Source organism: Silurus aristotelis (assembly GCF_946808225.1).
Source record: "Silurus aristotelis genome assembly, chromosome: 29".
In the NCBI taxonomy this organism is placed as follows: domain Eukaryota; kingdom Metazoa; phylum Chordata; class Actinopteri; order Siluriformes; family Siluridae; genus Silurus; species Silurus aristotelis.
In genome coordinates this window covers 9783321-9798051 of record NC_139602.1, presented here as the reverse complement: position 1 = coordinate 9798051, position 14731 = coordinate 9783321, and the positions used below count along the sequence as shown (strand labels likewise).

At 39.8% G+C, this 14731-nt stretch overlaps 1 protein-coding gene across 1 annotated transcript in view; it reads right to left on the bottom strand.

The window, feature by feature from the left end:
- cdk18 (cyclin dependent kinase 18) overlaps nt 1–12558 on the bottom strand; it is a 69945-nt gene extending 57387 nt beyond the window's left edge. The window contains exon 1 of the mRNA XM_083535346.1: nt 12088–12558. The gene's annotated coding sequence lies outside the window, so the exon portion shown is untranslated. The remainder of the gene's footprint in view (nt 1–12087) is intronic.
- Nucleotides 12559–14731: the final 2173 nt, after the last annotated feature.

Genomic DNA, 14731 nt, shown 5'->3' with positions numbered 1-14731 from the left:
CTTCAAGCAACACCTATTTTACGCTACAGTGCTGAATCTAGGGACCTAAAGCAAATACATGTGACCCACTGACATGACAGCTCAAATCTGATCAAATACAAACTCCGATAGATAGATAGATAGATAGATAGATAGATAGATAGATAGATAGATAGACAGACAGACAGACAGACAGACAGACAGACAGACAGACAGACAGACAGACAGACAGGTTAATGGCGTCTGCCAAATGCTTTTCAGTGTGAATGCTAGCGCTATGATAATGATAAGCACTAAAAACAAAGGTTTAATCCATAACTTTTTTTTCCATCTGTATTAACAATAATACATTTCTTCTTTTGATCTGGAGAGCGTAACCTGAGACTCCTCAGAGACGTCTCACACATCAACAACGAGCTCTTTGTTGACCAACATCTGCCTCGTGTGCACCGTTTTCACACAGCCATTTCAGTATTTAAAGTGAAAAAACAACAACATGCTAACGCTAAGCTCAGCTAATTCTCCTAATCATGTTCGTCTTCTTTTCTTTTTTAAAATGAGGCTCATGTGACTATCAGTAAAACCCACTACCTCTTTATTTTGAGACAGTTTGAATATGAATTCATTTATGTCCTTACTCCTTTAACGGCATAGTCCTTAAAAAAACCAGTTGTTTTTGACCTTCACACTGGATTTGAAGGACTTTTGGAAGAAGCAAAGGAAAGTTTTGTTTACGGGAAACAGAGCTCATGTGCCTGAAAGCCAGCGTCTGTTCTGAGGAAAGTTACAGGAAATCATGTATTTTGATTGATATCGCTTACAGTTTTACATTATTATAGTTTTTTTTTTTTATATGCAGCTAAATACACTATATGGCCAAAAATATTGGGACACCCAACATTTCCAGTCAAATTTTCTTCTTCTTCAAACTGTTACCACAAAGTTGACATTATATTTTTCCTTGACTTGAACTTTGAGACACAAACCTGTTTCAGCATGACAATGCCCCTGTGCACAAAGCCAGCTCAATGAAGGTCTGCTTTATATGCGTTGAAGTGGAAGATCTTCTGCTCCAAACCTACTGAAGACCTTTGGGATAAATGTGAACGCTGACTGCATCCCAGACCTCCTCACCTTAACTACATCAGTACCTGACTTTACTAACACCCTTGTAGCTGAATGAACACAAATCTCCACAAAATCTAGTGGAACATCTTCCCAGAAGATTGGAGGTTTGTGGAATGTTCTAAAACCACATAATTCTTGTGGTCAGGTGTCAGGAGACAGACAGGGAGAGAGGGGTAGGAGAGAAAGAGAGGGACAGACAGAAAGACAGACAGAGAGTAAGGCAGATAGATAGATAGATAGATAGATAGATAGATAGATAGATAGATAGATAGATAGATAGATAGATAGATAGATAGATAGATAGATAGATAGATAGATAGATAGATAGATAGATAGATGCGTGAAAACTCTCCTCGCTCTGATGGAGGTGTGTGTGTGTGTGTGTGTGTGTGTGTGTGTGTGTGTGTGTGTGTGTGTGTGGAGCTGTAAATAGGCTGAATGAGATAGGATTTATTGAAACACTGAAATGTTGACAGGGATACGCATCACTCTGGTGCTGTGTGTACGGCTGTGTTTGTACTTATGTGTCTCACTTAGCCGTCCACACACAGTGTTCCACACACGGTGTTCCACACAGAGTGTTCCACACAGAGTGTTCAACACAGAGTGTTCCACATTCAGCTGTCCACACACAGCCGTCCACACACAGTGTTCCACATTCAGCCGTCCACACACAGCCGTCCACACACAGTGTTCCACACTCAGCCGTCCACACACAGTGTTCCACACTCAGCCGTCCACACACAGTGTTCCACACTCATCCGTCCACACACAGCCGTCCACACACAGTGTTCCACACTCAGGTGCCCACACACAGTGTTCCTCACAGAGTGTTCATCACACAGTGTTCCACATTCAGCCGTCCACACACAGCCGTCCACACATAGCCGCCCACACACAGCCGTCCACACACAGTGTTCCACACTCAGCCGTCCACACTCAGCCGTCCACACAGAGTGTTCAACACAGAGTGTTCCACACACAGTGTTCCACACACAGCCGTTCACACGCAGCCGTCCACACAGAGTGTTCAACACAAAGTGTTCCACACACAGCCGTCCACAAACAGCCGCCCACACACAGCCGTCCACACACAGTGTTCCACACTCAGCCGTCCACACTCAGCCGTCCACACAGAGTGTTCAACACAGAGTGTTCCACACATAGCCGTCCACACACAGCCGTCCACACACAGTGTTCCACACTCAGCCGTCCACACTCAGCCGTCCACACTCAGCCGTCCACACAGAGTGTTCAACACAGTGTTCCACACACAGTGTTCCACACACAGCCGTCCACAAACAGCCGTCCAGACACAGCCGTCCACACACAGTGTTCCACACTCAGCCGTCCACACTCAGCCGTCCACACAGTGTTCAACACAGAGTGTTCCACACATAGCCGTCCACACTCAGCCGTCCACACTCAGCCGTCCACACACAGCCGTCCACACACAGCAGGGCCAGGCTAAGGAATCTGGTACTGTGTAATAAAAACTGATTTCAGAGCACAACACAGACACACACTCACTTCAGGATGCATCATTCTACACATGCAGATGACTCACAGTTCTCAGCTCTGATTTACACATTTATTTATACTTACTATAGCTATCCAAATATATTATATTCAGTAAAATCAGACAGAAAATAAAATATATATCCTGCAGCACAGATGTCCTTTAAGCTAATAATGCTTGAGCTAAACCACTATCACTAGTGCTAACACTACAGGTCACAATCAATGATGCTAACAAATAACAGAAACACAATCCACACAGTTTTTATTTAGTTAGCAGGTAACCAGAGCTTTAATACATTAACCACATGACCTTCTAGCTAAGACTAAGAGTAATTTCCCTGTGAATGCTAAACATTTTGGATATTTAGTTATGAAGGAAAATATTTAGCAGGGTTGGGCAAAGATACATAAAAAATTATTTTCTAAATAAAATATCTTAACTTGAAGTGTCTCAAAATACAAAATACACCAGCCACCGCAAGTATCAAAATAAACAACTCTATTTTTGTATTTTAAAAAAATATTAACAAATGCTTTTACAAGGAAGCCTTAAATTTCTTCACACACTTTTCATCAATTGGCAGATTTGATCAGTTCCTTCACCATTACACTCTGACTCAGTTTACTAAGGAAACAATGTTCGATACAAACTGCTTTTCTGCCGAGAAACACAATAAATCTGACACATGCAACCATTTAACAGATCAAATATCCACATAAACGTCCCTGTGATCTTCAAAATGAAGGTTAGTTTTTAAAATAACCAACATTTTAATGGTGAACAGTTTGTGAATGAATCATAATTGTATCCTAATTTAGTTACTTGGTGTTTGGTAACGAAAGGCTGCTTCACATCAGTAACACTGAGTCAATAACAACAAGTCATTCATAAGAAGACAACTGATGGCACCTGCATTTATAGCAACTAGTTTCTAACTAATTAATCATTTGATTGGTAATCATAAATATAATAATATATTATGTGTTAGGCAGTCATTCATGCAGTAGGATGCAAAATAATGATCCTACTAAACTGCTACTCTAATTAGGGTACAATATTCGGCAATTCTATATTTATTATTCGTTGGACACCACTTTGAAAGCTGGCAGCCCTCAGGTTTCTTACCTTCACCACCTTCTTCCATATGGACCAATTTTCTGTTTAGATCTTGACAAGTCTGGGCAAACTACTGAGAAGTCACCAATCAGAGGCCGCATTTTTCTGACGTCATCATGTAGACTTCTAACTAAGCATTTTTCAGTCTTGTAAAAAATACAAAATACAAAACGCTAAAATATATTGATACAAAATATGAAGCCATTTTCATCAACCCTCTCAAATACAAATGACAAAATCCTATTTTATATTTGAAATACATGTATCGAAAATACTGCCTATGCCTAAAATCTAGCTATGTAATATACGAGCTGCAGGTATTTGTTGTTTTCTTTCTAACGAAGTGAACGCATGCTAATCGCATGATTATGTACGAATTCTTCAAAATTCTTTGATCTTTCTGCCTTTCACTCGACAGATGGCAGTGAGGTGAGGAGAGCTATGCTAGCTTGTCTGTGTCTTAGCTGTATGTGATTCGTCATCGCTTAAAGCTAGCCAGAATGGAGCGGGGTGTCGCACTCAACCCTGAGGTAAAACTTCCCGTTTGACTTATACAGCGCTTATAAAACATGGACAAAAGTTGTGTGTTTCTTTCCCAAACTGTTACCACAAAAAATCGGAGTGACAAAATTGTATACGACGTCTTTGGTTTCAGTAGCATGAAATTTTAGCTTTACTTCAACTAGGAGACTCAAACCTGTTCCAGCATGACAATGCCCCTGTGCACAAAGCCAGCTCCATGAAGATATGCTTTACCTTGTGGGGAAGAACTTAAGAGGTCTGCTATAGTGTTGTAGAACCTTATTGAACACTTTTGGGATGAATGTGAACACCGAATGCTGCACCCCAGGCCTCCTCACCTCACCTCTATCAGTACCTGACTTTCTTAAAACCCTCATGAGGACAAGATCTAGTGGAACAACTTCCGAGTAGAGTGGAGCTTATTATAACAGCAAATGGGGACTAAATGTGGAATGGAATGTTCAGAAAGCGCATAGCAATCTTATGGTGAGGTGTCCACGGTAGTTCTTATAGTTCATTGATTTTACATATCATACTCAAGAATGTATGAAAAGCTAGAACTTTTGTACTGAATCTCGTTCATCAAAATAAACAAATCATTTTTTTTTTAGTAATTTCGTTCATTTCGTTCCTTTAGTCACCTCCATTGCATCTATGGAAGTCACGTGATAAAAGAACAAACGACACGGACTAGAAAAGTCGAGAGATAAACATCTCGATTCTGTTTCTTTTTTTGCGACGCTTTGCTAATGCACGTTCAGTAGAAAATGAACGAATCACTTTTTGAGACGACTCGTGAGTCGCATTAAAGACTCGTTCAATATAAACGAATCGTTCATTTATTTTTTTCTTTTTTTTACCCAGGATTATTTTTTTCTTTCTTTAATGACCTCAAATGATACGACATCATAAAATCAGGAAGTGAGAGCCCCGGTTGTTTGCGCAGAATTTCGCACGGTGGTAAACCTGCACAGTACACGATAACGAAAACAAATATTCGACCCATAACCTGAATAACACCGTTTCTTTTCTCATTGACACTCTGAAAGATCTGTAATATTTTTGTTTTATGTACAGTCGCTGCTTTCTCCCAGAAATATCACCTCCATTGTTTAATATACACACACCGCACGTCATCACCTCTCCCTGGATAAACAAGCACAAGCCGAGCGTGCTCCTCTTTCACCTTTATTTGTCGTCGAACGCTGAGTAAACATGAGACAGCATTGAGAATTGGTGTTAGAGAGCGGAAATGTGGAGAGACTTAAAACAGAAAAAATAAAAGGAGATGATTTGCATAAAGTTCTCAGAAACATCGTTCAGCATTCCACACATATACACTATATAGACTAAAGTTTGTGTGCTTTCTAATTTCATATTTCCAGTTTTACATCCTGTTATAAGAACCTCCACTCTTCTGGGAAGATGTTCCACTAAATTTTGTGGAGATTTGTGCTCATTCAGCCATGTGGGTGTTATAATAGTTCAATAGGGTTCTACTGGTCTGTAGCAGGAGATCCTCCACATTCAACCGATGTAAAGCAGATGTTCATGAAGCTGGCTTTGTGCACAGGGGCATTGTCATGCTGAAACAGGATTTGCGTCTCCTAGGTCAAGTAAAGAGAGAGTTTTATTCATCGAAAAAAGACGTCCTGTACGATGGAGTGCCTCCGACTTTGTGGTAAAAGTTTGAGGATGAACCACATTGGAAAGTCAGACGTCCTAATACTTTTGTAGTGTGTTTGATTTTAAAAGAATGTGAGTGGCTACAACGTTCGCACTCAAGTCAAAATCCAATCCAATAGTCGCTCTGTTCTCTGTTAAACACAATAACAACATGTCAAATTTACAAAACGAGAGAATATAAGCCAAATACCCCTTATTACTCGCTTCTCCAGCACCCCGACCGTGTTCGATATTGCTTTTCTGATTTGCCACCAGAGAGAAAAAAATTCACTTTGTCAAACTTTCCCTGGCTCCATAGACATCCTGTTGGTGTGTCTCTAACCTTGTGGTGATAACATTTTGGGGAAAAACCACATACGGCTGGAAAAGTCAGGTGTCCCAATACGTGCATCATCATAACCGAGGGCAATGTGTTTCGCATAGACAACGATACGATACAATAAAGATACATATAAAGCAGCTACGATACAAATAACCGGTTACGAAGCAGTGCGATGCGAATTCGATTTGATACAACACAATGCGATTCAATGAAAAAAATACGATGCTGCGCAATTCAATATGGTACAGATAGTTCACATTTATTTCTTCGATTCAGACAGACAGCAAATCATCAAATGCCCTCTGACTTCTAACCCATGGCCCTTTTACAAACAGGTCTCTGTAGGGCAAAAAAATAAAATAAATAAAAAAATGTTCCCTGTTGTGTGTGCAGGAAGTTACAGCTCTACCTCTGCCATGTTAATCTGTATTCTATGTGACTCTCAGGACGCCTCGGTCTCCGTATCGTTGTGATACGTCATGTTCACGTAGCAGCACTTTTATTGTTCACAAATTATTGGTCACTTTATAAATAATAAAAGTATAGCGCATCTACTAATAACTATAAATAAATAAATTGTTTTTCCAATGCAAATATGTTAAAAATGATGCAATACAAATGCCAAATTGTATCCAATGCACCCTTTTTTTAAATCGATGCATCACATAAATTAATTTTTATGCCAATTCGTAAATCTCTAATAGATATCTAATTTCTTGCATTTAAAAAAAAAGAATAATCCACACTTCAGGGCATTTTCCGTGTTAAATTAAGTAAATGCATGAAAACTAAATGAGAAGTTGCTAATCGAACAAACAAGAAAGATGAACGAGAGATCTAAGGACCGAGGTGTGGGAGTGAGGCGTAGTACTAATTAACCTGAATTGTAAAACGTGCGAAAATAATGTGACGTAGTATGTGAGGGTGTAATTGATATTGAAGTAATTGATAAAAATCACTTTAATATTGTCTTTAGGTAGCAGTTTTACAGTTAATACAAGGTTACTTTTATCTATAAGCTTATGGCTTTCAATAAAGCTCACATATACGGTCACATATAACGATGTAAATAAATGTAAATAAATAACCAAGAACTGGATCATAAAAACATAGCTGAGTTGCAGTCATCGCTGTGTAAATAATATGAAATTGTAATAATTTTCCTCAGATATTTGCCTATCTATTTTTATCACTTATTAAAAATGACACGTCTGTATAATTCATTCATTTATTCATTTTCTCCCGCTTATCCGTAATTCGGGTTGCGGGGGCAGCAGTCTAAGCAGGCCCCTGCCTTCGACTGCTGCCCAATCCTCACAGCACCGTCCCTTACGGTCCCTCCTGCAGGTGGTGAGCCCACAGGAAGGCGGCCCCACGTCACTCCGACGTCACAGACCTTGATATTTCCCTCGTAAGGGACCCCCGGAGCATAGAGGGTTAAGGGCCTTGCTCAAGGGCCCAAGAGTGGCAGCCTGGCGATACCAGGGCTCGAACCCCAGACCTTCCGATTGGCAACCCAGCGCCTTAACCGCTGGAGCCACCACTCCCCCCAGAGTGAGTCTGTATCATTTTTTTTCCATTTCTCGTTACATGTTTGAAAACAATACCGTATTAGAATGAACGTAAGAATTGTATATATTATTAATATCTGCTAGAAAATGGGATGATCCTCTGTATGTTATCTCTACCACATTATTGCATGTGTAAAGAGAAAACAGGGAGCCGAGACGCTCTTCACCTCCACACCTCCCCAACCCCGGCATGACTCACCATCGTGATTTAACATGACCTTATTTCCATTTCTATTTTTTTCTACTATTTAGATCAGGTTCAGACACGAAAGAGTGAGTAAGTAAATGAGTGAGTGAATACTGATGCTGAATGAGTGAAGGAGGAAATATGTCAGTGAGTAAATAAGACTGAGTGAGTGAATGAGTAAATAACTAAGTGATTTAGTACGTCAGTAAGTTTATGAGTGAGTGAGTAAATCAGAAAAGGAGTGAGTGAGTAAATAAGCGAGGGATTTAAGTGTGAATGATTAAGTGAATGAGTGAGTGAATAAATGAATGAGTGATGGAGTAAAGGAGTGAGCGAGTAAATGTGTGAGTTAGTAAATAAGTGATTAAATGAGTGAGTGAGTAAAAGAGTGAAGAGTAATTGGGAGCGTGAATGAGTGAGCGAGTGATTTAGTGAGTCAGTAAGTGAATGAGTGAATAAATGAGTGAGTGAATGAATAAGTAAAAGAATGAAAGTAAATAAGTGATTGAGTAAATGAGTGGGTGAATGAGTAAAAGAATGAGAGTAAATGAGTGAGTTAGTAAAAAAGTGAATAAATGAGTGAGTGAGTAAAAGAGTGGAAGAGTATTTGGGTGAGTGAATGAGTGAGTCAGTAAGTGAATGAGTGAGTGAATAAACGAGTGGGTGAATTAGTGAGTAGGTAAATGTGTGGGTGAATAAATGAGTGAGTGAGTGAGTGAATAAGGGGGAAAATGAGTAAAAAGGTAATTGAGTGACTGAATGAGTAAGTGAGTAAATGAATGGATGAATAAGTAAAAGAATAAGAGAGTGAATGAGTGAGTGAGTGAATAAGTGAGTGAATATGTTGGTAAATGAGTGAGTGAGTGAATAAATGAATAACTGAGTGAGTATTATATATGTTTGAGTGAGTGAATGAATGACTGATCTTAAAAAGACATCAATACTAAAACACTATACTGTATATACACATTCATGGCTTTTGGCAGACGTCTTTATCAAGACTGACCTACTAAGTGTTTAATCAATAAATACATAAATTAACACTGATGTCGATTCAATGGAACAGAGTCACAATACCGATTAGCCCGAATCTCTGTAAGTTGGAAAAGCAAAGTTTTTTGAATATGTAACTAGGTTTCTACCCACTGTGAAGCATGGTGGTGGCAGAAATAATGATGGTGGGCTGCTTCTCTTTAACTATATCTTTTATACTCTTATGTAGGAGGGATCAGAGATCGTTACAAATACCAGCTGACTATTACAGGATGACAAGAAGACAACACATTTTGTATTGTAAACAAGTCAACAATCCAAAACAAATTCAAACTGAACATGAAAGAAAAAGTTTCCAGACTACATTTCGCCCGCGAGCTTTTCAGCCTCTGGGCTCGATCCGATAAGGCATTTCATAAAAGGTATTAGAGCGTGACAGCATTTTGATGAAGCAATCTTCAAATGTAAGACCCGAGTCAGGCCATAATAAATTCGGAAGTTATTAAAGAATATTAATATCGCCTCCAAAAAAGGGGAGATTTTCCTTTTCTACAGCTGTGAACATCCACTAGATTTTAGAGAGTGGAACTAGAATTTGTGCTCAATGTATGTAGGTGAGGTGAGGAGGCCTGGGGTACATTTGACCTTCCAATTCATCCCAAAGGTGTTCAATAGGGTTTAGGTGAGATCTCTTTAGCAGAAGATCTTCTACTCCAACCCATGTAGAGCATATCTTTTTGGGAGCTGGCTTTCTGGACAGCCACATCCAAAGACATCCAATAGAGTTGCTGGTCTCTATCATTGTGGTACCAGTTTGAAAAAGAATCACATATAACTGGAAAAATCCAGTGTCCCAATACTTTTGTCCTAAACAACTTTCCCAATCAAGTCAAAATTCGCCCGTTCTCTATTATATGTAAAAATGACACATTAAATCAACAAGAGCAAAAAGCCAAATAACCCTCGTTATTCACTGCTCCAGAACCCCGACCGTGTCTGATATTGCTTTTCTGATATCAGACTGATTTGCCACCAGAGGGTGAAAACATTTCTTCAATATCACTTTGTCAAACTTCTCCCGAGTTCCCCGTTCCTATGGAGATATTGAAGAAGTCCAAAGCTTTAGATTTACAGGGTCGTGTTTTGCCAGACGTTATAATCGACTCTCGGGTCCGTCGCCAGAAGCCCGTGCTCGCGTTTATTTGCCCGTTTCATCTCTCTGAGGTAATTTCTCCAACACACCAATCTCACTCCGATAGGCAATAATGCCTCGTATTTGTCTCAGTTAAGTGAAACTCAACCGAGCAATTATCAGCAATCGGCTTCTCGAGAAGCAGCGACTCGCACGCCAAGGTGAGTTATTATTATTATGAGTCATTGGAAAGGTGAAAGCAAATATTAGAGCCATGAATGAGCCATTCCAGCTCATGGGATATTCAGCAGACGAGCCGGAATATAAAAGTCGAACCTAGAGGAGGATATTCAGTACAAGTCATAATTATTTTCACAGTGAAACTCCATAGCCAGGTGTCAGACTCAGTGATTTATGAGTGTAATTTACCTGCACTTTGATGCCACACTTGGATTTTATTTACTCAGGTATTGTTTACCTGAAGGGTGAGGCACCTGGAGTGAAACATCATATCACAATACTGATACTTTACTTACAGTACAATACTATCAAGATACGTCATGTGATGTACAATGATATCGTTCGTTTTGAAACTGTTTCCTTTGGAGTCTGAGCCTAAGATTTTTTCCTTAAACTTTAAAACACTTGCCTCTATATGTATATAGAGTCTTCCCTCAACACATTCATAAACCTCCTCCTTGGCCTTCCTCTTTTCCTCCTTCCTGGTGGCTCCATCCTCAGCGTTCTCCTACCGATATACCCCATGTTCCTCCTCTGCACATGTCCAAACCATCTCAATCTCACCTCCGTCACCTTGTCACCAAAACGTCCTACATGTGCTGTCCCTCTAATAAACTCATTTCTAATCCTGTCCATCGTCGTCACTCCCAACAAACATCTCAACATCTTCAGCTCTGCTACCTCCAGCTCCACCTCCTGTCTTTTACTCAATGCCACTGTCTCTAATCCATACAACATCTCAGGTCTCACCACAGTCCTATAAACTTACCCTTTCACTCTCACAGATACTCTACTATCACAAATCACTCCTGCTATCACTCTTCTCCACCCACTCCATCCATCCACTCTTTTCTTTCCCCTTTTCTTTAACATATACTGTAAACATATAAATATTTTAACTCTTTGTTTGACAGGAAATTAAACCAAAAATATTATAGCAAACTTGTCTCATAACTTTTATTCGTAGCAAACTTATATTTTTGTATGTATATATATATATATATGTGTGTGTGTGTGTGTGTGTGTGTGTGTGTGTGTTTGGGGGAAAAAGTTCACACATGGTGGCGTTTGCTAATAAGTTATTGTTTGTTTGGTTGGTTGTTGCACTTTTAAAACAATTTTTTCAAAGAATTCCCACATCTTTCATCTACTTTAATCAAAGGTTTCTGAACCTTTTGAAGTATAATAATAATTTAAAAAATGATACGTATATGCAGTTCAGGATAACATTTTCCAAGTGTTTCCAAGTTGATGAGATTTGGATTCTAGAGCACGACTCTCAAGAGTACAGATCCTGAATGATAAGGACAAACAGAATAAGTTGAATAATAAACAATTAGGAGTTAGTAACTCATTGATTTAGAGCGTGTGTGGTGCAACAATGTGTGTGGTGTGCGAGAAGAAGAAAGTAACAAACGCTGTAGAGAAGTAGCAACATCAAAAACCCTCTTTTTTTTCACATGCACTTAAACATCTCTACAGAGAGACAGCTTAATGAATTAGTCAACGATCATCAGACCAACAGACACTCTTACATACACACACACACACACATACACTCATTCACACATACTCAGTGACCTTCTTCCAGACCGGCGCTCTTGAGCGTGACTCGCCTGTAAATCAAAGCAACAAGTTCCTGTTTCCGAATCACAGCTTATATGTTTTGGCAGCGCAGTTGATACTCACAGAAGTGGACGAGGAGCGAGTGTGTACCTGCTGCTGCTGCTGCTGCTGCTGAGGACGAGGATGAGGACGAGGACGACACCAGGCCCTCCAGCTTCTTTGGCAACACTAATAAATCCACAACTGGAGGATGTGTGTGTGTGTATGTGTGTGTGTGTGTTTGAGTGTGATGGAGGTGGACACACACACATACACACACACACACACATACACAGAGTCTGCCCCTGTCTCCACAGGCTGCTCCTGCACTGCCTTCCCTTCTGCTTTTCATGCGAGGCCCTCCTCCCCCTCCTGCTGCCACAACACAGAGAGAGAGAGAGAGAGAGAGAGAGAGAGAGAGATGGAGAGACGGAGAAAGAGAGAGGTAGAGAGTGAGGCAATAAAAAATAGCAACAACTGAAAATATGAAAGAAAAAAAAAATACAGGAAGCAAATGTGTCTCTGTGAAGGATTTTATAATCAGACTCAGTCTCCACCTCCGCTTGCCTCCCCGCCCCTATTGTTATGGCAACGGCCAATAGCACGAGCCTGTGATCCTCTCACATGGGGCTAATGCAATATGGTTATGTATGAATATGTGTGTGAAGTGTGTATGTGTGTGTGTGTGTGTGTGTGTGTATGTGTATATAAGAGAAGCTGTGGCTTCTCTAAATAGAAAATATGGCCAGAGCAGGCTGAACTGACTGCTGTAGGATCTACACACACACACACAAACACACAGAGTTATATAATAGCATTTCTGCTAAATCCTCCATTCTGATTGGTCAGAAAATGTTGATTTATTCTCTATGGCAGCAGCTCTGATAGTAGTACAAACATGAATACATTCAATTCAGTTCATTTTTCTTTGTATTGCACTTTTAACAATGAACATTGTCTCAAAGCAGCTTTACAAAGATAATGTGGTGAGAAAGAATTAATAAGTTTGTTCTTTAAAAGTGTAAGTTCATCCCTACGCCGGTAGCGGATGTGGCAAGGGAAAAACACCCTGAGATGGCATAAGAAAGAAACATTGAGAGGAACCAGACTCAAGAGGGAACATCATCCTCATCTGGGTGACACCGAATGTCCATTTATTACAGATATACCATGTTGAGGTGCAGATAAAATGCAAACTGTAGTCCTGAGTGAGTCTAGCAGACTGTTGACATTAACTACAGTCCAAATCCATCCTCAAAGCTCCTGTTTTTACTTCGTAATTTCATGGATCCCCTGACTTAGATGTGAACCATCCCCAGCTGCACAAAGTGGAATCCAGTTGAAGAGAACACCATCCAGAGGCAGATCCAAAGAGAGGAGAGGGGCAGGAACAGTGATCACCGGTACATCAGGAGCATGTTTAACTCGACCGAGAGAAAGAAAGAAGAGGGATGACAGGAAGAGAAGGATATGGATTATCACGTGTCCTTATTTTTGTATGAAAGTTAAGTTTGGGACTCCGGCAAGACTCGCTCTGGCAGCATAACTAACTGGTTCTAGTAGAAGTACTTTCGTCTTATCCGAGTTGAGCAGAAGGAAGTCATCAAGCATCCACTGTCTAATGTCCTTTACACACTCAGCAATATTTTGAAGTTGATCTCTCTCATCTTGTTTCGCTGAGATATACAACTGTGTGTCGTCAGCATAGCAATAGAAGCAAATACCATGTTTATATATAATTTCACCCAGAGGCAGCATATATAAAGAGAAAAGCAGTGGGCCTAATACAGATCCTTGCGGATCATCGAACTTTACCTCAGAAAGTGTGAAGAACCATTTACATCAACAAACTGATAGAGATCAGTCAGATAAGACCTACAACAGGAGAGAGCTGTTCCCTTTATCCCAACAGCTTCTAGTTTAGCAATATTGTGATCAATGTCAAAAGCTGCACTAAGGTCGAGCAAAACAAGTAAAGAGACAAAACCCTGATCAGAGGCCAATTACAGTCATTTACCACTTTAACTAGCGCTGTCTCTGTGCTATGATGAGGCCGAAATCCCGACTGATACATTTCGAAAATGTTATTTCTAAATAGATGTAAGAAACTTGACCTTGACCCTGTCAGCTGTCCAACCACAGGCCAATATCAAACCTCCCTGTTTCTAAAATCTTGGAGATAAAGGGAAGGTTTGATCTTGGCCTGTAGTTGGACAGCTGACAGGGTCAATGTCAAGTTTCTTAGTTAGGGGGTTGATAACTGCAGTTTAAAATATTTAGGTACAAAACCAGTGTTGCTGGAAGAATTTATTTTTAGAACAGGTTCAATTACTTATAGAATTATTTGTTTGAAGAACGAGGGATCGAGAATGCAGGTTGATAATTTTGATGAGAAAATAAATGAAATAAAGTCATTCTTCAACTTTGTAATCAATTGTCCATAATAACTACAGTCCTGTCTACAGGGTTATTTATAAAATAAAAAATATTTTGCTTGATGTTTCAATTTTATTATTAAAAAGTCCATGAAATCATTACTACCTATTGATGGTGTGCATGTGAGTGCGGTGCTTTTATTTCCTGTTAATTTTGCTACCGTGCTGAATAAAATCTAGGATTCTGCTTGTTATTTTCTATGAGGGTGGAGAAATATGCTGATCAGCAGCACTAAGAGCTTTTCTAGAACTCAGAAAATTCTCCTTCCATGCTATTTGAAATTTCGATTGAA